This window comes from Cervus canadensis, chromosome 23 (genome assembly GCF_019320065.1).
Source record: "Cervus canadensis isolate Bull #8, Minnesota chromosome 23, ASM1932006v1, whole genome shotgun sequence".
NCBI lineage: Eukaryota > Metazoa > Chordata > Mammalia > Artiodactyla > Cervidae > Cervus > Cervus canadensis.
Genome location: NC_057408.1, coordinates 15,504,909 through 15,529,249, shown reverse-complemented (window position 1 = coordinate 15,529,249; position 24,341 = coordinate 15,504,909). Strand labels below are relative to the sequence as shown.

General features: G+C 50.3%; 1 protein-coding gene across 7 annotated transcripts in view; it reads left to right on the top strand.

Moving 5' to 3' along the window:
* Positions 1 to 2,627: 2,627 nt before the first annotated feature.
* RNF152 (ring finger protein 152) overlaps positions 2,628 to 24,341 on the top strand; it is an 86,492-nt gene continuing 64,778 nt past the window's right edge. The window contains exons 1-2 of one of the 7 annotated variants that reach the window (XM_043443857.1): positions 2,968 to 3,280; positions 4,411 to 4,534. The gene's annotated coding sequence lies outside the window, so the exon portion shown is untranslated. Of the gene's footprint in view, positions 2,854 to 2,967; positions 3,281 to 3,356; positions 4,099 to 4,410; positions 4,535 to 8,093; positions 8,464 to 10,797; positions 13,563 to 24,341 lie in introns of those variants that run through there. The other 6 variants (XM_043443858.1, XM_043443856.1, XM_043443855.1 and 3 more) reach the window with 6 other exon arrangements.

Genomic DNA, 24,341 nt, shown 5'->3' with positions numbered 1-24,341 from the left:
TGGCTCCTACCTCACTGTTTTGAAACAACGTTAGGTATAATTTATGCACCATAAAATCCGCTTGTTTTAAGTGTACAGCTATCACCATAGTTCAGTTTCAAGATGCGATTTTAATATGTAAAACTCAGCCATGTTAAACAAAAACCTCACCCTCACTGTTGGTCTGGATTGGGATCTTTAGGGGCAGTCAGCACCCGGGAGGGTCTGCTCATTTCCCTGTGCTAGTTTCATCTCTGCCTCCCTCCTAGAACGTCAGGCGCTCAGGGAACAAGCTGAAATATAATCTCTGCCCTCGAAGATCAGGAAGACAGTCATGAAAAGGGATGAAAAAAGATTATCGCATTGTTTGTGGAAGTATCTTCCTGATAGAAAGGCTGTCCTGGGAATCACGCGGCCACATTTATCTCAGCCCCACCTCATGTTCTCGGAGATTTAAGGGTTCAGCTCAATAAACATTTATTGGATATCTGTACTTGATGCTGTGGGTACAAAGATGAACAACTCATCCCTGCCTGGATTTTAGCAGTGGTAATTCAGCCTCAGGTGACTAAGCATCAGTGTTATTCGTTTGACCTTGTAACCCAGTCCCAGTATTTCAACCTCCACCCAGGGGAGTGGGGTGGCGGGCAGGTTACAGCCCCCTTCCTGCACCCCGTCTGATAACAGGAAATCTTTGCTCAGATCCCTCCTCAAAAGCATCTTCTTGGGGGCCCCTTGTGGCTGCCAAACTAAAATTTCAGCTTTCACCCAAAGAAAATCTCCATGCCCCTCTTCTCGCTTGATTCCCTCCTGCTTTTCACTCCCCAGCACATTATTTCTTGTACTCGTTTATTATCTTGTGTGTTCTCGGCTTCCTCCATCAGAATGTAAGTTCTGTGAGGGTAGGGGTTTGGGTCTGTTTCCTTCTGTGTCTTGACGTGAGGGCTGGGCTCTGGGTACAAAGGCCATCCACCAGGAATATCTGTTAGTGAACCCGGGAATGTCTGGTCCTTACCTGACTCCCCAGAGCCAGGGCCTCATCCTGATAACCGCGGATCTTCAAGGCCTGGCATCTTGAAGACCCTGATCACATCTCACTCCCACACATGGGCAATGCCTCAGTCTGGGGTGTGATGCCTTCCTGAAGCTTCGACCACGCTGCCTGCCGGCTTCTGGCTCTGAACCCTGCCTGCTCCGAGCTGGTTTGCTCCTGCAAGCGTCTCACTGAAGAATCCTCTCTGACATGTAGTTGCCTGTGTCTCCCCTGCCCTGGCGCTGGCCCCCAACTAATCTTAAGACCGGCCTATCCCAGTCTGCCCATGGTTAATTAACCCTCCCTGCATGACGGCTCTGCGAGGTTGGACAGGAGGCAGAACACCCAGGATGCGGCGTGAAATCCAAAGACCAGCCGCTGGGAATGCATGAGGAAGGGTGGGGGAGTTTACTGTACAATGGGCTGAAGGCTTGACTCCTCCCAAAGGATTGTTTGGAAAGCAGCTGAAAAGAAAGATTTCAAACATTTTGGAAGAATTACCCACCCCTGAAAGTAGCTTCTTCAACATAGCCTTTAATGTTGCTTTTGTATAACGATATTTCTGGGCTGAATTTTTCTAGTAAAATCTTGCTGTGTTGTCACTCACCATCCTATTGGAAGCTGCTGGTTAGCAGAGCTTTCAATATGCTCATTAGCGTCTCATTAAAGAGACAAAAACAAGGACAAAAAATGTGTTTTCAGGCTCCTAAAGTTGAGCCTGGAAATAAAGACTCCTGAAGCTTTCTACTTTGAGAATATACGTCTGCTCTTAGAACAGACACAACGCTTTCACTCCTGCCAGGTGTACAACAGAGAATATAACTTCAGGGAACAAAAGGACGTGGGTCAGCCGGGGGAACGTTTTAATTGGGATCCTAGAGTGGCCTGACACCGGTGGAGCTTTATGCTTCTCGGTGACCGATTTCTGCACGTGCTGAGTGACCGTACATTTGGAAACACTATTAACAGATTTTATTTGAGTGACAAGACAAGCAGGGTCTGTTAAGCGCATTGTAAATTTTAGTAGGTCACATAGGGTGCTTCGCAGGCTGTCCATTTCACCATCTTGGCAGAAGCACTTCAATGAGATGTGGGAGAGGTCCTTGCCCGCTGGGCAAGACAGTAGGACACAGAGACAGCTCCATTCCAGCAGCCGGCAAATCCAGCAAGCCGGCTTCGCTGGAGGACTAGGGAGCACCCCGCTGAAGCCTGGTGAGGGAGATCTAGGAAAGCTGGCAGGCTTCACTTTACCAGAGTCACGGAATAGACTTCGGGATTTCCAGGCTGTGTAGACGTCTCTCCCAGCGACCTTCCTCCTCCGTTCTCCTATTCTGAAATCAACATCAGAGGCACTCCTCGATTTTCTTAGAGGAACTAGACATGCGAAGCTTGTCCCTAAGGTAGGAGTTAGGTTTCGAGGTGGAGAAATAGGGCGGACCCCCAGGCCCCAGGTCCCGCTGGTTCCTACGGCCCTAGGAAGTGCCCCTCCCGCTACCCCCGCCCCGAATCCTGGGGAGCCAGGTGGCTGGTGTCATTCCGGCTTCTGTGGCCGCACCCTCTCCTCCACCAAAGCAAGAGCCCGCCCTGCCTGGGCCACAGAAACCCGCAGGGGCGGCCGGAGAGGACCAGAACCGACGCGGATCCCGACGCGCAGCTTCTGGAAACGTGACGGTCTCCCGCCCCGCGCGGTCCGGGCCCGCGCCGCGGACCGGCCCCCGCCGCTTCGCCCCGCCCCGCCCCGGCCCGCCCCCGCCGGCGGAGCCCGGCCTCCTTCACACCTGACTCGGGCCAGCCCGGGTCCCGCGCGCGCAGAGAAGGGACCACGACGCGTCCCCGCCGAGGTTGGGCCCCTGGGGTGCGGCGCGGGAGGGCGGGCAGCTCTTCAGCCCGGGGGTGGTCGGCGATTCCGGACAGACGGACGGTGCGGACCCGCGGGGGTGGGGCCGCCGGGGAGGGGCGGCGCCGCGGGGAGCGAGCCGGCCTCCGGGTGTTGGAGCCCGGGCGGGGACGCCACACGCTCCGGCTCGGAGCCGAGCGCTGGCGGCGGTGTCCGGCTCGGAGCGCGGAGGACGGCCCGGCAGGTGGGGCGCCTCCCGAGGGGCCGTGCCGGGAGCGGGGGCTGCGGGCACCGCCGCCGCGCCCCCCGAGCCCGCCCCGCACTCGAGGCGCGCGTCCGGCCGAGCGGGGGGCGGGCGCGCGGGGACCCCGGCGATGCTGCCGCCGCCGCCGCCTCTGAGGGAGCTCCCGAGCCCGCCGGGGGAAAGGTCGGTGAGTTTCGGTTTGTTCCTCCGCTCTGTCCCTCCGGGGTCGCGGGCGGCGAGGGGAGCGCCAGGGGATGTCTGCGCCCTCTCAGCGGCCGCCCCCGGAGCTGGGCCAGCGGGAGCGGGGAGGCGCCTCCGGGGACGCGGTGGGGACGCCTTCTGGACCCTGGAGTGGGGGGCAGAGCCGCGGGGCGCGGGGGAGGTGGCCCCCGGAGTGCGCTTCTCCGAGCGCGGGCGGAGTCGGGCCAGCAGCCGGGGCGGGGAGCGGCGCGCCCGGCGGCTCCGCTGAGTCCTCGGATGCCCTCTGGAGCCCTGGTCCCGGGAGCTGATCTCGGGCCCGCGCCGCGCGGCCCTGGAGTGCACGTGCCTGTGCGCGCGCCCCGGCTGCGCTTTGACCCCGCGCCCCCCGGGGATGCGCCCCTGGGGCGTCTTTGTCGAGCGCCTTGCCAGCCCCCTGAAGTTGTCCCTGCGGATTCGGCCCCACCCGGGAAGAGAGGCGGCGGGGGAAGGCCAGATGTTAGGGGTCTTTTGTGCTGACCCCGCGCCCGGAGCACTCGCTCCGGGAAGGGCGGCTGCATGACAAAGGCGGCCGGACCCGCCGGGCGCTGCTCGGGAGGCGGCCGGCGCCCCTCCCGCCGAGGGTGGGCGTGGGGCGGGGAGCGCCGCCCGGGGTGGAGAGAGGAGAGAACCAGAGCGAGCAGTGGGACAGTGACCTGGGGAGGCGGTGGACCCGGCGCGGGGAAGGATGCTCGCGCCGCGGCGCTGGTGTCGGCCTGGGCGGGGGGCGGCGTGCCCCGCGTCCCCGCGTCACCGGGTTAACCTAGGGTATTTTGCCCGTGCTCCACGATGCTGTTCTACGCCTTCTCTTATTTTTCTTTCTGAGGGGTTATCGTTGCTAGTTGACGCTCTGTCCCCGGAGGATAACTTAGGGGCGGGGGAGACTGCAGAGGACCGGGGGGCGGTGGTCACTGACCCTGTAAAGACAATTACGACGCGCTACGCCCCCTCGGCGGCCCGGCCCGCCACACCCCCGCCTCCTGCCCCGGCCCGGGGCCCCGCTCCGCCGCCCTGCCCGGGAGGACGCTTGCGTTTCTTTGCTGCGCGTGTCTAACCCTTACTGCGTGTATTTCACTGCAGGCTGAACGAAGCTTGGGCTCACTTGTGCTTCCTGCTTGTCAGCCTCTTGCCTCCCAAACGCGTGCCATTTCCACTTGATGTCATCACGCAGAAGGGGGTGAGAGGGGCTCGGGGACGGATGCAGGTAAACCCCGATAATCCGGGTAGGCGCCTGGGTGTCCCCGGGTCGTTTGGGTCAGCGGGGTCTGCAAGGGGGAGGCTTGGGTGGTTTCCGCGTCACACCATCCATTCCTGTCTGTGTGGAGGAGAGGGCACCGCCGAAACTCCTGGTCCAGAGAAAGAAATTGCAAATGACTTTAAACCTTCCTTTTGAAGAAGTCATTGAGGGCAGGCTGCCTTTTGAGTTGTATAAATTCCACCGGGTTCCCTTTAGGGCAATTTTGATGTAATCGGCAGTTGTATGGGAATGTGGGGTTTGAATATGTCTGCTTTCCTACCGGTAGAAATACATTTTGGCCTCAGTCTGTAAATGGAATATCATGTGTTGAAAAGGTATCATTGTAAGGCTGATTATAAATCTGACCAGTGCTCAGTTAGGGCATTGGTCACAGGTAGTAACCTTCTTATGAAATGCTATCTCTTCCCCCATCTCTTCATTGTAAAAATATTTGCAACAGCAGGAGGGATATGCCAGCAGTTAAGTTCCTGGGAGGTGGGTGGGAGGGCTGTTGGGAGAGCAGAAAGAGAAGGGGAAATGGAGCTTCAGCGAAGTTTCCGTTTATGTAGCCGTGAACCATTAGGCCCTCAGTCTGCGTTTTATCTTTAGGTTGTTGGTTCTTTTCCAAAAACCGTGGCCTGTTCTTTTCTTCCCAAGGATAGTTCTGTTTTGATGGCAGCATAACCAGACCTGGGGTTATCTTGATAAGGCTCTGTGAAAGCCTCACCGTCAGACGGCTCAGGACACCTTGGTGTGGGTATTGTGTCCTGGAGGGCACAGTGCGGGCGTCCTCCGTGAGAAGCAGGGAAGAAGAATGGATAGGAGTGGATCAAGGTTTCCTCTGTAGGCAGAAGGGATGGCGCGGACCGGAGGCCTGTGTGCTGTCTCTTACACTGCAGTCCCCGCACGGCATCTGGGGCACATTCTACCTTCACCTTTCCCTCACCCAAACCCCCCCAAAATAGAATTTAAAAACCTCAAAGATCTGTCATTGCCCTCTAGGGTAGGTTTGTTTGGAAAGGTGACTTCAGAAGATGTCAGTGATGCTGGCATTTTTTTCTTCTACTCACAGCATTCATGTGTCTCTGGGAAAAGTAGATGAGTTTCCAGCCTGTCCCAGCTGAAACAGAGACCTACGCTTTGGAAAGATCAGAGGTGTAGTGGGGCTAGGGCAGAGGTATTTTGACAAGTGATTTTGATGTCAGCAATAATGCAGGCTGTGTGCTCAAGAGGAAAAGCCACGTGATGGGATAATATAGAGTGTAATAATGCAATAGAAACAAAGGGTGTGGCTTTTTTTTTTTAATAGAAAAAATAAATACCTCACAACATAAAATTCCACATGGGAAAAACAGCTGCCTGCACATGTAAACGCAAGTCCAAGAACAAAGAGCGCCATGGCTCAGGGTTGGCGTTCATGGTGGTTTTCAGCTGAGTCTGGTAATAATTCCTAATCAAGCATCACCTTGATGTTTAACTTGTCCTTTTAAGTGCAAGCTCCCCGCTCCCAGATGTGGGCAGTGGTGCATCTTAGTTTTTTGGTTGGAGGAACCCTAGAGGTTATGAGACTGACTTTGGCCTGCAGAGCTGAGTTATTCCTACAGTGTTACTTATTTCATTTGGGAGATGTTTATCGAGTACCTGATGGGTCCTGGGCTTGGTGACAGCTGTCAAGGGCCGGCCTGGGGTGGGGTGTGGAGACGCAAAAGCGAACCACCTCCAGGGAGCTTTCGGGGTGACGAAGAGCTGCAGACCTGACTCTCAGCTCAGGGGATGTTAGAGAGGGGGGAACAGAGCGGGGTCCTGGGCCTCTGAGGAGGCTGCGCGTGTGGTCACTCAGCCTCTGTCTGAGTGTTTCTTCATGAGGGTGCTCACTGCTTCACACGAGACTGGGCCTGTGGTTGGAAGGGGACCTTTTCTTTATAGTGTTCCAGCGCCTCAGCTGAATTCCGTGCGGATGGTTGAATCTCCCCCTTGTTGATGGCCTTTCTGTTTTCATCCCTTGCTCTCTCAGAGACTGTGAGCTGCCAGTCTGCACTGTTGGCACCCTCTTCATTTCAAGGTGTTAATTTGGGCCCTGCTGCACTTGAATTTTGAAGTAAATTCCGCTTTTCTGTCTTAGAAAATGGGTGGCAGGGGGACGGTGGAAGGTTTCGGTCTTTTTTAAGCAGCGAGGTACCAGCAAGATTGGTTGGGTCGTCCGGCCGTGACAGGTGACTTCCGGATCTCAGTGGCTGAACACGGCTTCTTTCCGTCCCACGCTGCATGTCCAGCACGCTCAGCAGCTGGGCCTGCTCTTGGTACTCACTCGACCCAGCATCACGGGGCGCAATCCTGACGGGGGTCTAGATGAAAGGTCCCTGCGACGGGGCTGGGAACCCTGGAGATCTCGCTCCGACCAGGACATGGTCTGACCTGGAAGTGACTTGACTCTGCTTCAGCGGACTCGTCCCGTGACCCCGTTTAACTGTAACCTGCTGTTCCTTGCACTGAACAGGGGGAAACGGTCTAGGTGAGCAGCACCAACGACCTTACACACGTGGCCCAGCCTCGTGTGTTCCTGCAGGGTCTCGGGGAGTGCGCTGAGAGTTACATGAGTGTGGACTGAATGAACAAAGGGGATGTCTCTTAAAGAATCTGATCCTACTCTAACCTACTTTTAGTAATATCTTGATGTTCTGTTTGCTAGTAGGATTGCACCTTGGTCATCAAATGCCAAAGTAACAATTGTTTTCTCTTTTTGCCCGCTCTGAGTCGTGATTTATTCTGACGTGATGGGCCAGGAGGTGTTCCCAAGGCCGGTTCCGGAAGGTTTCTGTGCTGAGTGTTATGTAACAGAGAGGTGTAGCTCACAGACTCCCTCTCCCTCGCCATCTGCCTCTTGTCTAAGCCTTCCTGAGCTTGTTTGGAGCAGCTGAGGGTCGAAAAAGAGCAAGAGTGGGCCTGGCGTCACCCAGGGTGGGGCTCTGGCAGCGAGGGGTCTCCGGCAGCGAAGGCTGCAACAGAGAAGACCTCAAGGGGTGGGGGGCATGTGGGGTAGCCGTGGGTCACCTCCAACTGCATTGATATTTAGAAGAACGAATTTGGTTAGGAGGCATTTCCTGGTCACAGGGCTGATAGAGCAACACAGGAGAGTTCTGGGACATTTAGACTTGCGTCAGCAACTTCGCTGACTGTGAGGATGGTGAGTTTTTAAGTCTCCCTGGCTCCACCCTCCTTAAAGACCACTGGGCGCTGGGGAACGGGCCTTGTGAGGGGCTGCGGGCTAAGCAGCTGCTGGCGGGTTGAGATTTTGCTGTGCGGAGTGCTGCTCCCTCAAGTATCTTTGCTGCGATAAAGGAATTCATCGGTTAGAATGTCTAGGGTTTGACATGTCCCTTTAGCATAAGGAGACTTCCCTGGTGGCTCAGATGGTAAAAGCATCTGCCTACAATGCAGGAGACCTGGGTTCGATCCCTGGCTTGCGAAGATCCCCTGGAGAAGGAAATGGCAACCCACTCCAGTATTCTTGCCTGGAAAATCCCATGGATGGAGGAGCCTGGTAGGCTACAGTCCATGGGGTCGCCAAGAGTCGGACACGACTGAGCGACTTCACTTTCACTTTAGCGTGAGTATGGAACTGCATAAGATAGTGCTGCTTCTGGTCAGTGATCACGTGGCTGAGGTTGTCTTTACAGACGGCTCTCTATAGATGTGCTGCTGTCCGTGAGTTGCAAAGAGTCGGATGTGACTGAACAAAAACGACTTTGCAGACAAGTGCTATGGTAAACTGGCCGCTGGCCCCTGACTCACAGTGACTTTCAGCGTTGACTGAAAGTCCAGAGGCTGCTCTCCAGTCCAGCTCCCTTGAAGGACAAAGGAGCGCACCCACCGGGGCTCAGACGTGGAGATGAGAGGTGAGAAACCCATGGGATATCCAGGTGCAGATTCACCCGAGACCCCCAGGACCCAGCAAAGGGCGAGGTGCAGAGTGAGCCGGGGGGGGGAGTGAAGCCCTGGGAACCGGTCTGGAAAGGTCTCTGGGAAGCTCTGAAATACATGTCTCTATCATGTTTGGCCTCTGAGTTCCTACTGTTTTACTTTCACCATGAAGTCAGCCATTCAGGCCGAAGACACTGGTGGAGGGCACGTGGCTGCCAGCATGGTGGGTCTCTGTGTCGTGGAAGCTGGAAGGGAGGAGGTGCTGGGGTTCGGGACCCTTCTTCAGGGCTTTGGGAGCCGCACCGTGTATTCCAGGATGAAATAAGCACTTGTTATGTGGTTTAGGGTTTTCTTTTTCCAGTTGACTTACTGTCATTTTTAAGGACGGAGTCATCCTCTGTAGATGGGACTTGCATTTCCTTTGGGTAGTTATTGAGGCCTGGGATTTCCTGGTGGAGCCCTGATGTGTCTGCCGCGCCTTGGAGCACATTCTTTGTGGAGGTGTGTGTGTGTGTGTGTGTGTGTGTGTGTGCGTGTGTGCCGTGTGTGTGTGTTGGGGTGGCAGGGCTGGGGGATGTCTGTGGTCTGCTGGGAGTGCAGGGCTGAGTGGAAAGGATGCCTTATTTTCCACTTGATTTATAAATCCCTGCATGGGTGAAGCTCATTGCCACATCCTGCGTGTTAAAAGTTATCCTGACATCACATGGGGTTCCTGGGGGAGCAGCTTCAGGCAAGGAAGGGGACGATTAGATGCAGATGGGCTGCTGGTGGGACGAAGTCGTGATGAAATGGAATCTCTGGACACTGTGTTCCGTGCTTGCCTTGTCTCTTTCTACGACCCCCGCCCATCCCCATCTTATTCCTACCTACCAAGGGAAATGTAACTTTTCTGCCTCACTTTACGTTAATAAATCCAGATAACCACACATCATGTACTCCTCACTGAGGTTCTATGAGAACTGATGAGATTTTGGTAAAAGCTTTGAGAGATACTGTGTAAATATATGCTGTGCAAGTAGGGACCATGGTTATTGGTGTTGGTGTTCTGCTTTTTAACAGATGAACTGGGCATCTTTAGTGACAATTCCCACATCTCCCTTGATTTCTCCCTCCTAGCTGAGAACTCTCACACCTGGCTTTCCCACCCCCAACTTCCTGTCCAACTTTGACTTTTGCTCTGCCTGGCTTGAAAACACCACATTGACTGGAATGGTTAGCCTACTAGTCCCCCAAAATGCTTTCCATAGCCTATTTCTTAATTCTGGAATATTCTGTGGCCTGCAACGTCCTCTCCCACATGATACCCAGTCATTAAAGGTGACTCAGCTCTTAACTCTCCTAAAAAGTTTAACTCCATCATTTTAGTTCATAGTGATCCTTGACTTCCTCCAGCATTCTTTGGAAAAATTGCCTGTCTCTCATTTCACTCAATATTCATTCATTCATTCTACAAAGGGCACTCTGAAGTGTCTTTTTCTTTCTGTTTAATTGCAGAGAACAGAAGCCCGCTCAAGCTGGTTTATATAATGGGAGATGTGCTGAAAAGATGTCCCAGGGTGTCTTTTGTCATCAGACCACATATCACAAGTCATTGCTCAGCTGGGGGAGAAGGGTTAGGGGTACAGTTCTTTCCAAGGGGTCTGAGGGCTGGCACGTGCAGAGATGGAGACAGCAGAATCTCAGTTCTCTTATAATTTCCTTGAAGATGCAGACTAGATGAAGTTTGACCCTATTTTGTATTGCCCACCAAGTTTGAACAAAGTAAGGGCTCAATAAATACTAAATCATTGGTAACAGAGAAACGACTTTGACTTACTGGGATAAGGGAGTTGTAGATGCTTTTGGCCTGTAGAATTAAACGAAGTTAAGAAGAGAGACCCTCATTTTTAAGCGCTTCCCCGGCCAGCACTGACAATGAGGAAGTGTTGGGTTGGGTTAGAGCTGCCAGCGTGCAGTGTGTGTGTCCCAGTGGTCGGGAGGTGAACCTTCTCACAGAGAGTCATCATTCCAACAAGATAAATTGTCGTTGGTGGCCTGTTTTTCAACTTGAATTGGCCTGTTTCTTGCAAAACAACAATAAAACAAACCAAAACCCCCTCTTCTTGGTGACGTACAGTCATAAGCATTAGACCTCAACACCCTCGCAGGCTGGTCCACAGCCTCAAGGAGGAGACTGGGTTTGGGTTTGACACGAGTGGGTGACCCTTGCCCACAGCTGGCTACTCCACCTGCCTCCTGGTTCACTTGTGGCCATAAGCGCCTTTGGGAGAAGCGTCTGGTTTCCCTCACCTCTTTAGATTTTGGAATACTCATTCACTTGATAGGAATGCTTGATCATTATGGATAGTGTTATTGTGAAAGAGGAAATGTGTTCAGCTGCTTGGAGAAAATGGCCAGGAATACATTAACATTAACATAGTGTTCTCTGTTTGACGGATAATGAATGGAATGGAGATAAATGTCTCAAAACCGAAGTGCTTAGTGTGATGTTCTTCTGCAGTTGTGTTGCTCTGTAGGCTTGCAGACTGCTTCCTTTGAGGTGAAATGAGATTAAACGTGGTTGGCGATCGTGAGGATAGATCTCTGTTCCTTGTTTAGAGAATTGTCCCCTTTGTTGTATGAGCCATGAGGATAACCATCATTTTAAGTGAGTGATAGCTAACTCAGCCAAGCAGTAGGGAGCCCTCAGTGACTGGGAGGAGGGCCTGTCCATCTCCTCCTGCTCCATCACACTCCACCTTTAGAAGCTTCAGGTAGGAGTCCATCTAGTCACCTATGGCGGTGGGTTAAGTAGCCTTGGAAACACTGAGCATCAATAACTGAAACCTTATGTTAGGGATGCAGTTGTATTTATTAAATTTATCCAAATATTGAGTGTCTGCTGCTTGCCGGGCACAGTGCTGCTCAATTCTCACTGAAATGCTAACCTTGCTGTAGCTTAATGTATGAGCTTAACTCATAGCCGATTTGGTTTTCGGCCCTTTTTTCCCCCTTGGAATGGCAAAACTAAAAGTGGAGAGAATAAAAGAAATGTGTCTGGTACTCTCCTCTCGCAGTTCTTGGTCTGTTACTATATATATATATATATATATACCCACCTTACTTGAACCTAATTCAGTTGAAGTGTTGAAAACATGGAGCTTTTGAAGCAAGATAGTGTGGGTTCAAATATGAACTCTGCCATGATGACCTTGAGCCTTGGTTTCTTCACCTAGAAAACCGAGGTCCGTCAGCCTCACTGAGTTACCGTGAGAATAAAAAGTTCCCATAAAGTGCCCAGTGTGTCGTCAGAGCACTGCGCGGTGTGGCGGCTGTCAGCAAGGTCTGTTCTGTTCAGTATTTACCACCCCAGTCTCGGTGCTGGATTCCAGAAATCTTGGGATGAATAGTTACGGTATAAACTCAAGGAGCTCTGAAGCTAGCCAGGGAAAAACCCGCATCCCTGTAACTACAGCCTTCAGTATTTACGTGAGGATTTCTTGTGTATGTCGTGTAGTTGGAGTCCTGTCATTGGAAGGTCTTTGTAAAGCTTTGCTTAAATGGCGTGGTGTTTAAGATGATAGACCTTCTCAGGAGGATGAGAAGGTGGATAGACCTTCTCAGGAGGATGCTAAGGAAGCCGCGAGGACCTGAGATGGCTCACAGCTTTCCCTAGGGCCCCAGATGAACGCCTGTCCCCGCCAGGCTCGCTCAGGCGGGTGAAGCACCTCCCGTAACGTCTGCGCCTGCCTTTGCTGGGGTGTGCTTTCTTAGGGGTAGGGAGACCCACCGACTCGGTCGTCCAGGACAAAGAGGGTACTTGGGTGGAAGGACTTGCATTTTAAAAACCAGAAGAGTCCCAGGAAACCTGGTTACCCTGCTTCGGGGTCCTGCCCCTGTGCCATGGTGGTTGTTTGCGTCCTGAAGCAGGCTTTGTAGGTCTTTCACGTCGTTAGGGACACGGCCATCAGAAGGGAATGGGCAGGAGAGAACCGGGCGGGGAAGGATGGAGAAAGCCGCGTGGCTGGTCAGCCTCTTTATTTAAGCATCTGCTTTTGGGTGGAATCTTTGTTAGCATTAGTATTACTTTAAAGAAGAGAGCGCCTTAATAAAGCCACAAAAGCTGGACAGTGTAAACTGGAAAGTTAATGAAATCTTTAAAAAGTTCCCCTTGGACAGTGGTGTTTGCTATGTGCCTGGTAGGGCTGTTGCCCAGAGCTTGGTACATAGAAGACGTTCAGTAAGTACTTGTTGCAGGAATGCTACAATCAGTGTAATCTTCAGAAACAGCTTTGAGAGCTGGGTTCCAGTTCAAGCTGGATTTGAGTCTGGGCCCTAACTTGAAAATGTACACGCCGAGATCCGCTCTGGCTTCCTTATCACGCTGATATCCGACTGCATTTGTTATTATCGAGGAGCTTAGGCGCTTCTCAACCTGTCTCTTTTTCTTCTTGGTGGAAACGCCGGCCACCGGCAGATGAGTTGCCTTGTCTTTTGTTGCAGCGGGCATGCTTCTGGAGCGTGCCTGTCGTGCACACGTGATGGTGGAGTGGGCTGTGATGGGGCATTTGTGTACACAGTACTTTCCTCCCAGGGGTTGGGAGGGATTTCCTGCTGAGTCTGTTAATTCCAAGCGGGGGTTGGCAGGGGACCACACCTGGCCCCGTGAGCCTGGGTGGCAGCGTCCAGAGCTGGGCTTCCGTTGGCCGGCGTTCCCGCTTTTGGAATCTTCACTACTAATTTGGAGGGTTGGTTGGTGGCAACCTGATCAGGCTCTTAGGTAAGCCGTAGATTTTTCTAGTCTTTAGCTGCGGCTTCAAGTGATAATCCTTTGTTTTCTGTTTCTTCTTGAGAAGTGTTAGCTGTTTATCTGGGGATGTTAGGACCTGCAACGAACTGCCAGAAACAGTAATTAGTTTGCTGGTTGCCAGTTGTGTAAATCTCATGCGCAGAGCACCCAAGGGCAATTGTCAGACGTTTACATCACCTTCCCATCAGACTCCCGTTTCATCATCGTGTACACTGAGAGCTCATATCCCTCATGTTCCTGATAAGACAGATTTCTTCATGGTCTCTTACTTCACCTAAGAAGAAGGTAAGCAGTTTATCTGTGGAAGAGGAATCTTTTGGAAACAGAATTCATTGACTAAAATTGTGTTTATTTCTACACACAAAATGCTGAATATTAGTTCAGACAGTTAGTGTTTCATTGCAGAATCCATAGTTTACTTTTTTTTCCCTAACAGTGGAGTCAGAGCTCTCAAAAGTTAATTGTTCATACACTTTAAGTTTATATCAGAGTAATAAATAAGGTCTTTGAGAATTGCATCTCAGGCCAGTCATACTTCCCTACAAGAAGTTCATTGATGTACAAGGGAAAATGTCTTTACTAAGAAGTTAAAAAGAACACATCAGATTTGACTCTAGACTGATTATACCTTGTTTGTGAAATCTGTCCATGCAGATGCCAAACCCTCTCTTTAATGTACTCCTTAAAATAACATCTTCTTGGGGTCAAGTCCAGTCTGCAGTGGAAATTGAAGAAGACGCTGTCCAGACAATTTAGAGTTCCTTGTAAATTAGGAGGGCAGTGATAATCAATTTTGAAGTCTAAGTGTGATTCAGCCTCGTTCTTCTGGTTGGCTTGGCTTTTGTTTTATTCCTTGTTCTTGACTGACTGCAAAAGGCATTGCCATGTGCTTCTTTTTCCACTTTTTGTGAAGGTGGTCGGGATTGACTTCGCCGGGACCCTAGATGCCTCCCCTCCCCGTAGGAGGAAGCTGTTCTGAACAGGCTGACTTTCCTCTGGGTTCTGAAGTCTGCTTCCTTCTCATTTTAACTTCTCTTTAGAGATTCTGACTTGAAAAGAAGCAAATATCTTTTATGAGGCTAGTGTCGATCAGTATAATCTGTGTACAATTAGATACACTTTGTTTTCCCAAAGCTGGTCGCAGAGAAAAAAGAAGAGTTAGAGACAAGAGTTTGGGGGAGGAAAAATGAGTGAAAAGAACAATGAGGGTAAATAATTGCGTGGGACTATGGTATTCTTAAAATTTTAACTTTAGCTTTAAAAATAAGAAGCACCATTGTTTACATGGTGATATTGGTTTGTAATTAATAGCATCTTGCCCAAGCAAATTGAAGTTGCTATTAATAATGTACAAAACAACATGAAAGTTCATCAGGTGCTTTTTTTCCCAAGCTCGGTTGGATTCTACAGTGTATTTTATGACAGTTGAAGAACAGTTTTGGGGGAGGAGATGGCTACGGTAGATACGTTTATTATCTGTTTCAGGAGAAGTGCTGAGAGTTTTAAGCATACTATTTGGGAGGGAAGTTTCCTAAGATTCTGGAAACTTATGTAACTTCTTCAAGGTCACACAGTGAATTTACGCCAAGGCCAGGATAGGAACCCGGGGAGACTGTGCTGGGGAGCCGGGAGCCACTTTCACAACTGGGACTAAGGATGGGAAGAAGCAACCCTTTTCTGTTTTAACCCAGCAGGCTCCGTGCAGTGTGATTTGGGAGGAGGTCTGCCTTCTGCCCTGTCCTGTCTTGGGAGCAAGGATGGATGCGTTTGGTCAGCCATCTGCCTGAGTCAGTCGCACGTTGGCTTGGAGGCAGCGTGGTTTGGAAGACCCTCCGACAGGTCCTGTTGGGAAATTTGCAGTGAGGTTTCCGGCTATTACCTGACTTTGCCCTGTGCTAACGAGTTCCTATGGAGTCTGACGGTGGGAAGTGTTTCTCTAAAGACCACTTGACTGACAGCCAGTATGTGTGGCTGGGAACTTGAGACTTTCGTGAACACATTGCTAAAAAACATTGAACAAACAGGCATTTTTCACTCACCTTCCTCTCCTAGCTCCTCTTTTCCCCCCAAACAAAAAGGGAATAAATCACATCCTTTCACACTGGCATTCCTTTGTTTTTGCAGTTACCTTTTTCCTGGAACCACTTTTTCTGTCTACCCCTCCCTGCCAATAAAAACACAGCTTTCTGATGGAAAACCATGAGTATATGCTTCCTTCAAGACATCTTTCCTGTTTCACTTGCCCTATGGATTCTCTTCCAACTCTCTCAAAATTAAATTTTCCTTCCATTTTTTCCCTTAAATCCCACTTATTCCCATATCTGATAATTCTACACATGCTTGCCTCCACTGCTCCACTGTGAATTCTTTGACTGTGGGACTTTGTCCTGTTTAGGAGCTTGGGTGAGTGAATGGAGGAACCAGCAAGTGAGCGGATGAACAGACTATCGATACGTGGATTTGCTGGGATTCGTGAGAATGTATGGTAGTGGGAAACGGTGGAGGATCCAAGCGCTGATGTGTGTGGTTCTGGCGACTGGCTCGATGCTTACCAAAATCTCAGCATTATTGCCGTTTGGGGCTGGTTGACTCTCTGTTGTGGGGAGACTGTCCTGTGCCCCGGGGGACGCATCCCTGGACTCTGCCCTCTAGGTGCCTGTTACCCAGCTGTGGCGACCAAGGATGTCTCCAGACGTTGCCACGTGCCCCTTGAGAGTCAGAATCACCCCAGTTGACACCCGCTGTACGGGGCTACTTTCCGCATCGAGGCGGGGCCGCGTGACTGGTTCTCACCAAGAGGACGTGTGTGGGAATGAGAGGCGCCAAGAGGCGGGGTGCTCCTGCCCATCGGCTCTCTTCCTGGTCTGCTGGCCGGCTGCAGGGGGCCGGGGAGAACCGTGAAGCCGTGGAGTACGGGGGAGTCGCAGGGGGAAGGAGCCTGAGTCCTGCGTGACCGCGTGGAGCAGAGCCTCGGGTGCCAGACTGCGCTGGGCCGCAGTGTTAAACCACACGGCGTTAGCCAGGGAGGCCTGGGGGCACTTGTTTTGGCAGTCAGTCTACCTTCCCTGGGGAATTTCCCCGGTGGCTCAGGGGTAGAACAGTCGGCCTGCAATGCAGGATCCGTGGTAGGAACCGTGGGTTCAATCCCTGGGTTGGGAAGATCCCCTGGAGAAGGAAACGGCAAACCACTCCGGTATCCTCACCTGGGAAATCCCATGGCCAGAGGAGCCTGGTGGGCTGCAGTGTGTGGGGTGGCAAAGAGTCGGACAGGCTTAGCGACTAAACAGCTGTACCCACTGCCTCCCTAACCTTCCCTGACACCTGGGATTGTGCTGAGACAGCCTTGCCCGTATTCCAGGTAGTGAGTAAAAACAGACATTCTAGCCATGGACAATGAGAGTTTGTTTGTTTGTTCCTGTGTAAGCAGGAAGACATCAGTCTTACTGCTAAAATTCTTTTGCTCTCTAAAATTTATCAGAAAATAAGAGGGTGATAATATGGATTTATTATTCCACTAGTCTAATAATTCTGACCTGTGAATAACAAGTATCCCTGAGCAATAAATATTTTTAGTAAAAAGTAATAAAACATCAAACGTCCCAGCAGTTCTCATTTCCCCAGGTAGGAATATGTGTCTGCAACGCAAGTTCAAGTTCAAATATTTGTGGCAGTTTATGTTTAATGCATCTTTGTATTGGTGTGTGTGGGGGGGTGACAGATGTTGATACCCTACAGTCACAGCTGTTCCCCACACCGTTAGTAAGTATATCGCTATATGGTGTGATGGACTTTGAAAATGAACTCATATATGCTTCTGCACCGCTGAACGCGGTGGATTAGTGTTCTTGAAAAAGCTGAACCCACGGCTCGCTTATCAGACAGAGTCAGCGCCTCGGACTAGATTTCCTTTGAAGCCACTGATTGTATTTGTGGTTGTGTCTACGTCGAGCCTCTGTCCGGAATGCGTAAGTCAGACGGTTTCCTTTGACACCCCTCTGGACGACAATGGCGGGGTTGTTTGTGGGAGACAGTGGCTGATTGTGGGCAAGCCCTTCGTTGGCTGAAACCTTTGTTGGAGCCAGTGGTCCAGCGCCTGCCTGTTTGCGTAGCGTTCAGTCCACTGTACAGAGAGCTACCCTGGGTGAATGTCACCTCTCCTGTCAGTCAAGCACGCCCACTCAGCAGATGGAGCAGCTTTGGCTTGATGACTTTAAGATGGTGAAGTCTCTCTTTTTTCTAGAAGAAATCTTGCTAGGCATCTTAAGTACCAGCTATTTTTGGTTCTTCTGTTTTTCATCCCATATAAAACATTTTCACAATAATAAGAAGCAGAATGGCTAATACAGTACTTTGGTCATCTGATGCCAATAGACGACTCATTGGAAAAGTCCCGGATACGGGGACAGATCGAGGGCAGGAGGAGAAGAGGGTCAAGAGGATGAGATGGCTGGACGGCATCACCGGTGCAGTGAAGATGAACTTGGGCAAACTCCGGGAGATGGTGATGGACAGGGAAGCCTGGCGTGCTGCAGTCCATGGGGTCGTAAAGAGTCGACACAGCTGAGTGAGTGAACAGCAGCAAGCTGATACAGGCGGCACTAACTCTGTGCTGAGTGAGTGAACAGCAGCAAGCTGATACAGGCGGCACTAACTCTGTGCTGAGTGAGTGAACAGCAGCAAGCTGATACAGGTGGCACTAATTCTGTGCTGGGTTAAGTGTTTTGCATACAGTATGTGCATCATTATTACAGTAGTCTTAAGGGGGAGCTACTATTACTATCTCTAGTTTAATTTCTTCATTTACAGGAAATTGAGGCACAGAAAGGCTAAGTGATTTACCCAAGGTCACAAGAGGAGTAAGTGCCAGAGCTGGGATTAGAACCTGGCCATCAGTGGCTCCAGAGTTTATGCCATAAGCCACTGCGGTACACTGCTGCAGATTTTTCATTCTGTTAAGATGACTCACTTTCTCTGAGATGTCCTGTATTTTTATGACTTCAACTAACATCTGTATATGATAATTAAGAAGAGTTATTGATGTTACTGCATTATTTTTTTGCATAGATTGAGCATCATTTCCTTGCTAAGCTGTCAGCTGATGGTCTTGTGTCTTCTATAACTCTTGGCACAAATGCTTCCTTGTAAGAAAGTGCTAATTTAGCATGTCGTTTTGATTATTTTCATATAGGAGGTGGGAGTTTCCCTGATGGCTCAGACAGTAAAGAACCCACCTGCCAATGCAGGAGACATAAGAGACACGGGTTCAATTCCTGGGTTGGGAAGATTCCCTGGAGAAGGAAATGGCAGCCCACTCCAGTATTCTTGCCTGGAGAATTACACGGACAGAGGAGCCTGGCGGGCTGCAGTCCCTAAGGTCACAAAGAGTCGGACACGACTGAGTGACTCACACACACGAATGGGAGGTTACCTCTGTAGGAGGAACAACAACGTGTGTGCAAGGGACTCAAATGCCAGGTGATAACTGGATGAAGTGGCCTTGGGATTCAGAGGGGGACAGATGGCCTCCTGGAGGAAGTGGCATTTACCAGCTCCTGGAAAGGTGGGTAGTCATCTGGACAGGCGGGCAGGTGCAGTGGCGTTTCTGCAGAACAGGTGTAAGGGGGGGGGCTTGTCTTCTGGACAGACGATGCTCTCCAACTGAAGTACGGGGTGAGCAGGACTTGTAGGGGGAGGACTAGAGTGGTTGGTGGAGGGGGGCTTTGGGATTCCTTTGGCAGGAAGACACTGATGACGTGGGGGCTGGGAGGACGCGGCGTGGAGCTGTGCTCTCGGAAACTTACTCTGGCCGCGGTGAGTGTGGATCTGGGGGGACAGGACAAAGGTGGGGAGGCCACTGGGGGCCGGAGCAGAGACGGGGAGACGGCCTCCCGGGGCGGGGAGGAGGGGACGGATGAGTGAACACGGGAGGCGTTCCAGAGCCAAACTCAACCGAGTGAATGACGGGCGGGAGGTAAACAGGGTTTCAAGGCTGAGGTCCTGGGTGAAGAAGGGTGGTAAAAAATGTAAAACTGCAGAGGAAGGGCCGACGTGGGAGACAGCAAGAGTCCACTCTGGAAATTTAGCAGTGAGGTCAGAGCTGCCCCTTGGAGGGTAATCCACATCTGCGTGGTCAGTCTGGGGTTGAACTGTGTCGCCATTGGGAGAGAGACCCTCTCGAGGGTTGGCTGTGAGAGGACAGAGGTCAAGAGAATGGTGGGAACAAGGGAAAGAATTACTGGAGCAGAGGATGCCTGAATGTGTTGAAAACTGAAAGTGGCTTATGACGTGTTAGGGCTTCCTCGGTGGCCCAGTGGTAAAGCATCTGCCTGCAATGCAGGACTTCAGGTTGTCATTTAGCTTGATTTCTATTTATTACTCCCCGACTGGTTATGATTTCTTCTAGATTTAAAATGTTTTACAGACTCTGCATGAGGGGTGCTGTCTATGGGACCCTGCCTGGAATACAGGGAACCTGGTTGGAAGACCCTTTCCTCATCTGAGCCGGTTCGCTCTGGCCAGCGGGCGTGTGCGTTCAGTCGTGTCTGAATCTTTGGGACCCCGTGGGCTGTAGCCCACCAGGCTTCTGTCCATGGAATTTTCTAGGCAGGAATCCTGAAGTGGGTTGCCATTTCCTGCTCCAGGGGATCCTCCCAACCCAGGGATGGAACTTGGGTCTCTTGCCTCTCTTGCACTGGCAGGTGGGTTCTTTACTGATAGCACCCCTGGAAGCCTTGATAACGGCCCCTAAAAGCGACCTGCACGGCCTCCCGCGTCTCTCAGACCTTCGTGCAGGTCCTGGGCACAGCCAGCTGCGGTCCAAGGGTGGGTGTGGGCTCTCTGAGGGCTGGGTCTGCCTTATTCTTCTTTGCAGTCCGATGACCTAACTTATTACTTTTTTGACCAGTAAATATGAGTGTGAACTGTTATGCCTTTAACTAGTTCTCAATCTCCTTGAGGATTGCAGAGATCTAACTCTTTATTTTTTGTATTTCCCATGCCCTTTTGGATATCTTCATGGATACTGGTCAGTTAAGGGCAGTGTCCTCAGAAAGTTTCCTCTTTGGGGACACTGAATCTTGGCAGCTGAATCTTGTGTCTGCACTCAGAAGTGTAATATGTTAGTTACCACCTTTGACTTAGTTTATACTTGTCTACTATTGGAAAGACGTAGTGACTCTCTTGATAGATTCTTCTCTTGATGTGGTGTTAGGTTGTGGCTGCAAGGACAGTCTCAGGGCACATTGCCACGAACTTTTTGTTCAACCCAGTGGTTTTCTCTTTGGGTTTAAGGTAAGATGTTGAGTTAGGTTTTCAGGAAACAAAATATACTTAGAGCCGAAGTGGGTACAAATAGAGTAGAAGCATGAAATTCATTTTTATACTTCTAAAATTAACTTAATCAGACAAAATTCATTAAGTATGGTATGAAAAATGGTTGTGAATAAACAGAATTAAGCTATGCATATTAAGATAGATTAGGAGAATATTTTGGGGAGTAAAGCAGCTTTAATTTTCCTTTCCTGAGGTTTGTTACTAATACAGTCTCGGCTCCATCAGCCTCAAAAAACTCCTAGCAGTTAGTACTGATTAACCAGAATCTACTGGTCTGGGCTCTGGCCTATTTCATTTTCTCAGAAAACAAGCCCACTTTCTCTGCATTACAGAGAAAGAACCTTTACTCCTTCAGAGAACATTTGGTGGGCTGATGCTCATAACTTGCTTGTGAATAGTGAGACTTCAGTATGTTGGAAGAGAAAGAAGCAAGTGGGGGCGTTGGCCCCAGTGCTGTAAGAGGTGAGGCCTGCCAGTCTTTAAGTGTGGAGATTGCAAAATTTTGGGTAAAGTATTAAATACCTTTGAATTGGATTTGTACTTTATAAGTGAAAAAATTGTTACTGTGCACTTCAGTTAAGTTCAGACACTCAGCCGTGTCCGACTCTTTGAGACCCCATGGACTGCAGCATGCCAGGCCTCCCTGTCCATCACCAACTCCCGGAGTTTGCTCAAACCCATGTCCGTTGAGTCGGTGATGCCATCCAGCCATCTCATCCTCTGTCATCTCCATCTTCTCCTGCCGTCAATCTTTCCCAGCATCAGGGTCTTTTCCAGTGAGTCAGTTCTTCCCATCAGGTAGCCAAAGTATTGGAGTTTTAGCTTCAGCGTCACTCCTTCCAATGAATATTCAGGCCTGATTTCCTTTAGGATGGACTGGTTGAATCTCCTTGCAGTCCAAGGGACTCTCAAGAGTCTTCTCCAACACCATAGTTCAAAAGCATCAATTCTTCAGCGCTCAGCTTTCTTTATAGTCCAATTCTCACATCCATATATGACTACTGGAAAAGCCATAGCTTTGACTAGATGGACCTTAGTTGACAAAGTAATGTCTCTGCTTTTTAATATGCTGTCTAGGTTGGTCATAGCTTTTCTTTCAAGGAGTAAGCGTCTTTTAATTTCCTGGCTGCAGTCACCATCTGCAGTGATTTTGAAGCCCAAGAAAATAAAGTCTGCCACTGTTTCCATCATTTCCCCATCTATTTGCCATGAAGTGATGGGACCAGATGCCATGCTCTTAGTTTTCTGAATGTTGAGCTTTAAGCTTACTTTTTCACTCCCCTCTTTCACTTTCATCAAGAGGCTCTTTAGTTCTTCTTTCCTTTCTGCCATAAGGGTGCTGTCATCTGCATATCTGAGGTTATTGATATTTCTCCCGGCAATCTTGATTCCATGTTGTGCTTCTTCCAGCCCAGCGTTTCTCGTGATGTACTCTGCATATAAGTTAAATAAGCAGGGTGACAATATACAGCCTTGATGTACTCCTTTTCCTATTTGGAACCGGTCTTTTGTTCCTTCTGGTTCTAACTGTTGCTTCCTGACCTGCATACAGATTTCTCAGGAGGCAGGTCATGTGGTCTGACTATGTACTTGGCAGTCACTAAATCTAGTCTCTTGTGAAACTCAAGTCACCCAATGTAATCCTTATAGTAATTTAGGAGCAGGTTTTGTCCACATTTTTTGGATGACCATACTGAGGCACAGAGAGATTTTAGCATCTTGCTCAAGCTTGTGCTATCACGTGGCAGAATGGAAACTCAGTCAGTAGCACTGGTGTGTCAGTCCATTATAATACAATGATCTTTCAAAAGCTTGCACTATTGAAAAGTACCGGTAAAAAGCAGCTGGTGTCCGGGCTTCTTGGTGGTCCAGTGTTAAAAGTCTTCCGGGTTAAGACTTTGCCTTCGAGTGCAGGTGGCTCAATCACTGGTCAGGGAGGTAAAATCCCACATGCCAAAAAAAACAAAACATGAAACAGAAGCAATATTGTAACACATTCTATACAAACTTTAAAAATGGTCCGCATTAAAAAAAATCTAAAAAAAGAAAAAACAACTGCTATCAGAAGCAAAATACACGGACAGCAAGCATCTTCAATGAACATAATATTAAATATGAAATTCTAAAAAATTTAGTTTTCATGTCAGTTACTCTGTGCTGTGGTCAGGATAGCATTGTAAGTATTTATCTTATTATGGCTATTTTGTTTCTTTACCAGAAATTCATCCCGAGATTATAGTGCAGTGAGTAGCTGCTAAAAGTATGTGATGGTGGAGGATATTGAGGTTATTTTGAGGAAAGTGTCCTCTGGTGGAATAGTCAGTGCTTTTCCAGTGTAGGACAAGCCAGAAAGAAAGAAGGCCTGATGATGGATTTGTAACATATGATGGAAATGAGTAGGTTTTCAGCAGTGTTTTGGTGATTAAAAGTCAGACTGCTCAGAGTTCATTCAGAAATTTTGACCATGTGTATCAAGGTCATTAGCAATATTTTTTGGCTGGTTATTAAGTTTTTTTTTTTTTAAATAAACATTGTTCATCTCTAGCCTGCTGTTCCATGAATCCCCCTTCTGAATGTCGGGAGTAATGGACACCAACAGGTTTGTTGCCCTCCTGACCTCAAGACCCTTTTCTGGAAGCTCCCTCATGAGAACTTTGGCCTTTTGCCACGAACATTGCACGGTGAAAGCCGCTTATGCCCTCCCGAGTAAACGGTTTCCATTTGATAGTCAGGAGAACCTGGGTCTAAATGGGGTGAATTGTTAGCCTGAGGTCGCTGCGATTCTGAGACGGCGTGAGTGAGCCCTGATAGGACATTCGGCCTGCGCGGTCCCAGCCGCGCGGCAGGAATCACCTGATGCCCGCCCGGGTCGTCCCACGCTTCCTTCTGACGGTGGCCGTCCGCAAACCGCAGAACCCCGCCAGCGTACGCTCACCCCGCGGCCTGCGGCCTTGGTTTACCATTAGACATTCATTCCTTGTGGTGTGGAGAAGACGGCATGAGCTGGCCCCTCGTGGACCCAGAGCTGTATCCCTGCTCTGCTCCTTGAGAGCCTAGCAAACCACCCCGCGTTCTCGCTCGCGGGGTCGCTGCTGGGGAGGCTCATGCTGATAACCCAGCGCCTGGCCACTAAGGAGCTGGGGGCTGTGTTCATTATTATTATGTGCTTGTTAGCTCACTCACTCTCAGAATAAGGCCGAGGGAGGAATCGGAAGCAGGCGGAGAAATTACATGATGTGTTTGAGACCGACAATCAGTATAAATTAGTTCTTTGTTCCTTTTGGGTTTTATGTCCGTGAAAGTGAAAGTCGCTCAGTTTTGTCCGACTCTGTGACCCCACGGACTATACAGTCCATGGAATTCTCCAGGCCAGAAAACTGGAGTGGGTAGCTTTTTCCTTCTCCAGGGGATCTTCCCAACCCAGGGATCAAACCCAGGTCTCCCGCGTTGCAGGTAGATTCTTTACCAGCTAAACCACATAATGCTTTGCTAAAACGCGAGTGCCCTTGACTAGGGTTACACATTCACCTCCGTAAGGGTGTAGTAGCTAACCCCGTGATTCAGGCTTCTACCAACCCCTCTGAGAAGTGGGTGCAGGGCTTGCGGGAGGAGGGCAGAGGGCCGGTCAGAGGGAGGGAAGGTGAGAAAGAGGACGCAGGGCGTAATGAGATCCGGGCTGGCACAGGCTCCGCTGAGACTTGAGGATGGGGTGTGGAGGAGTCAGGGGAGCTT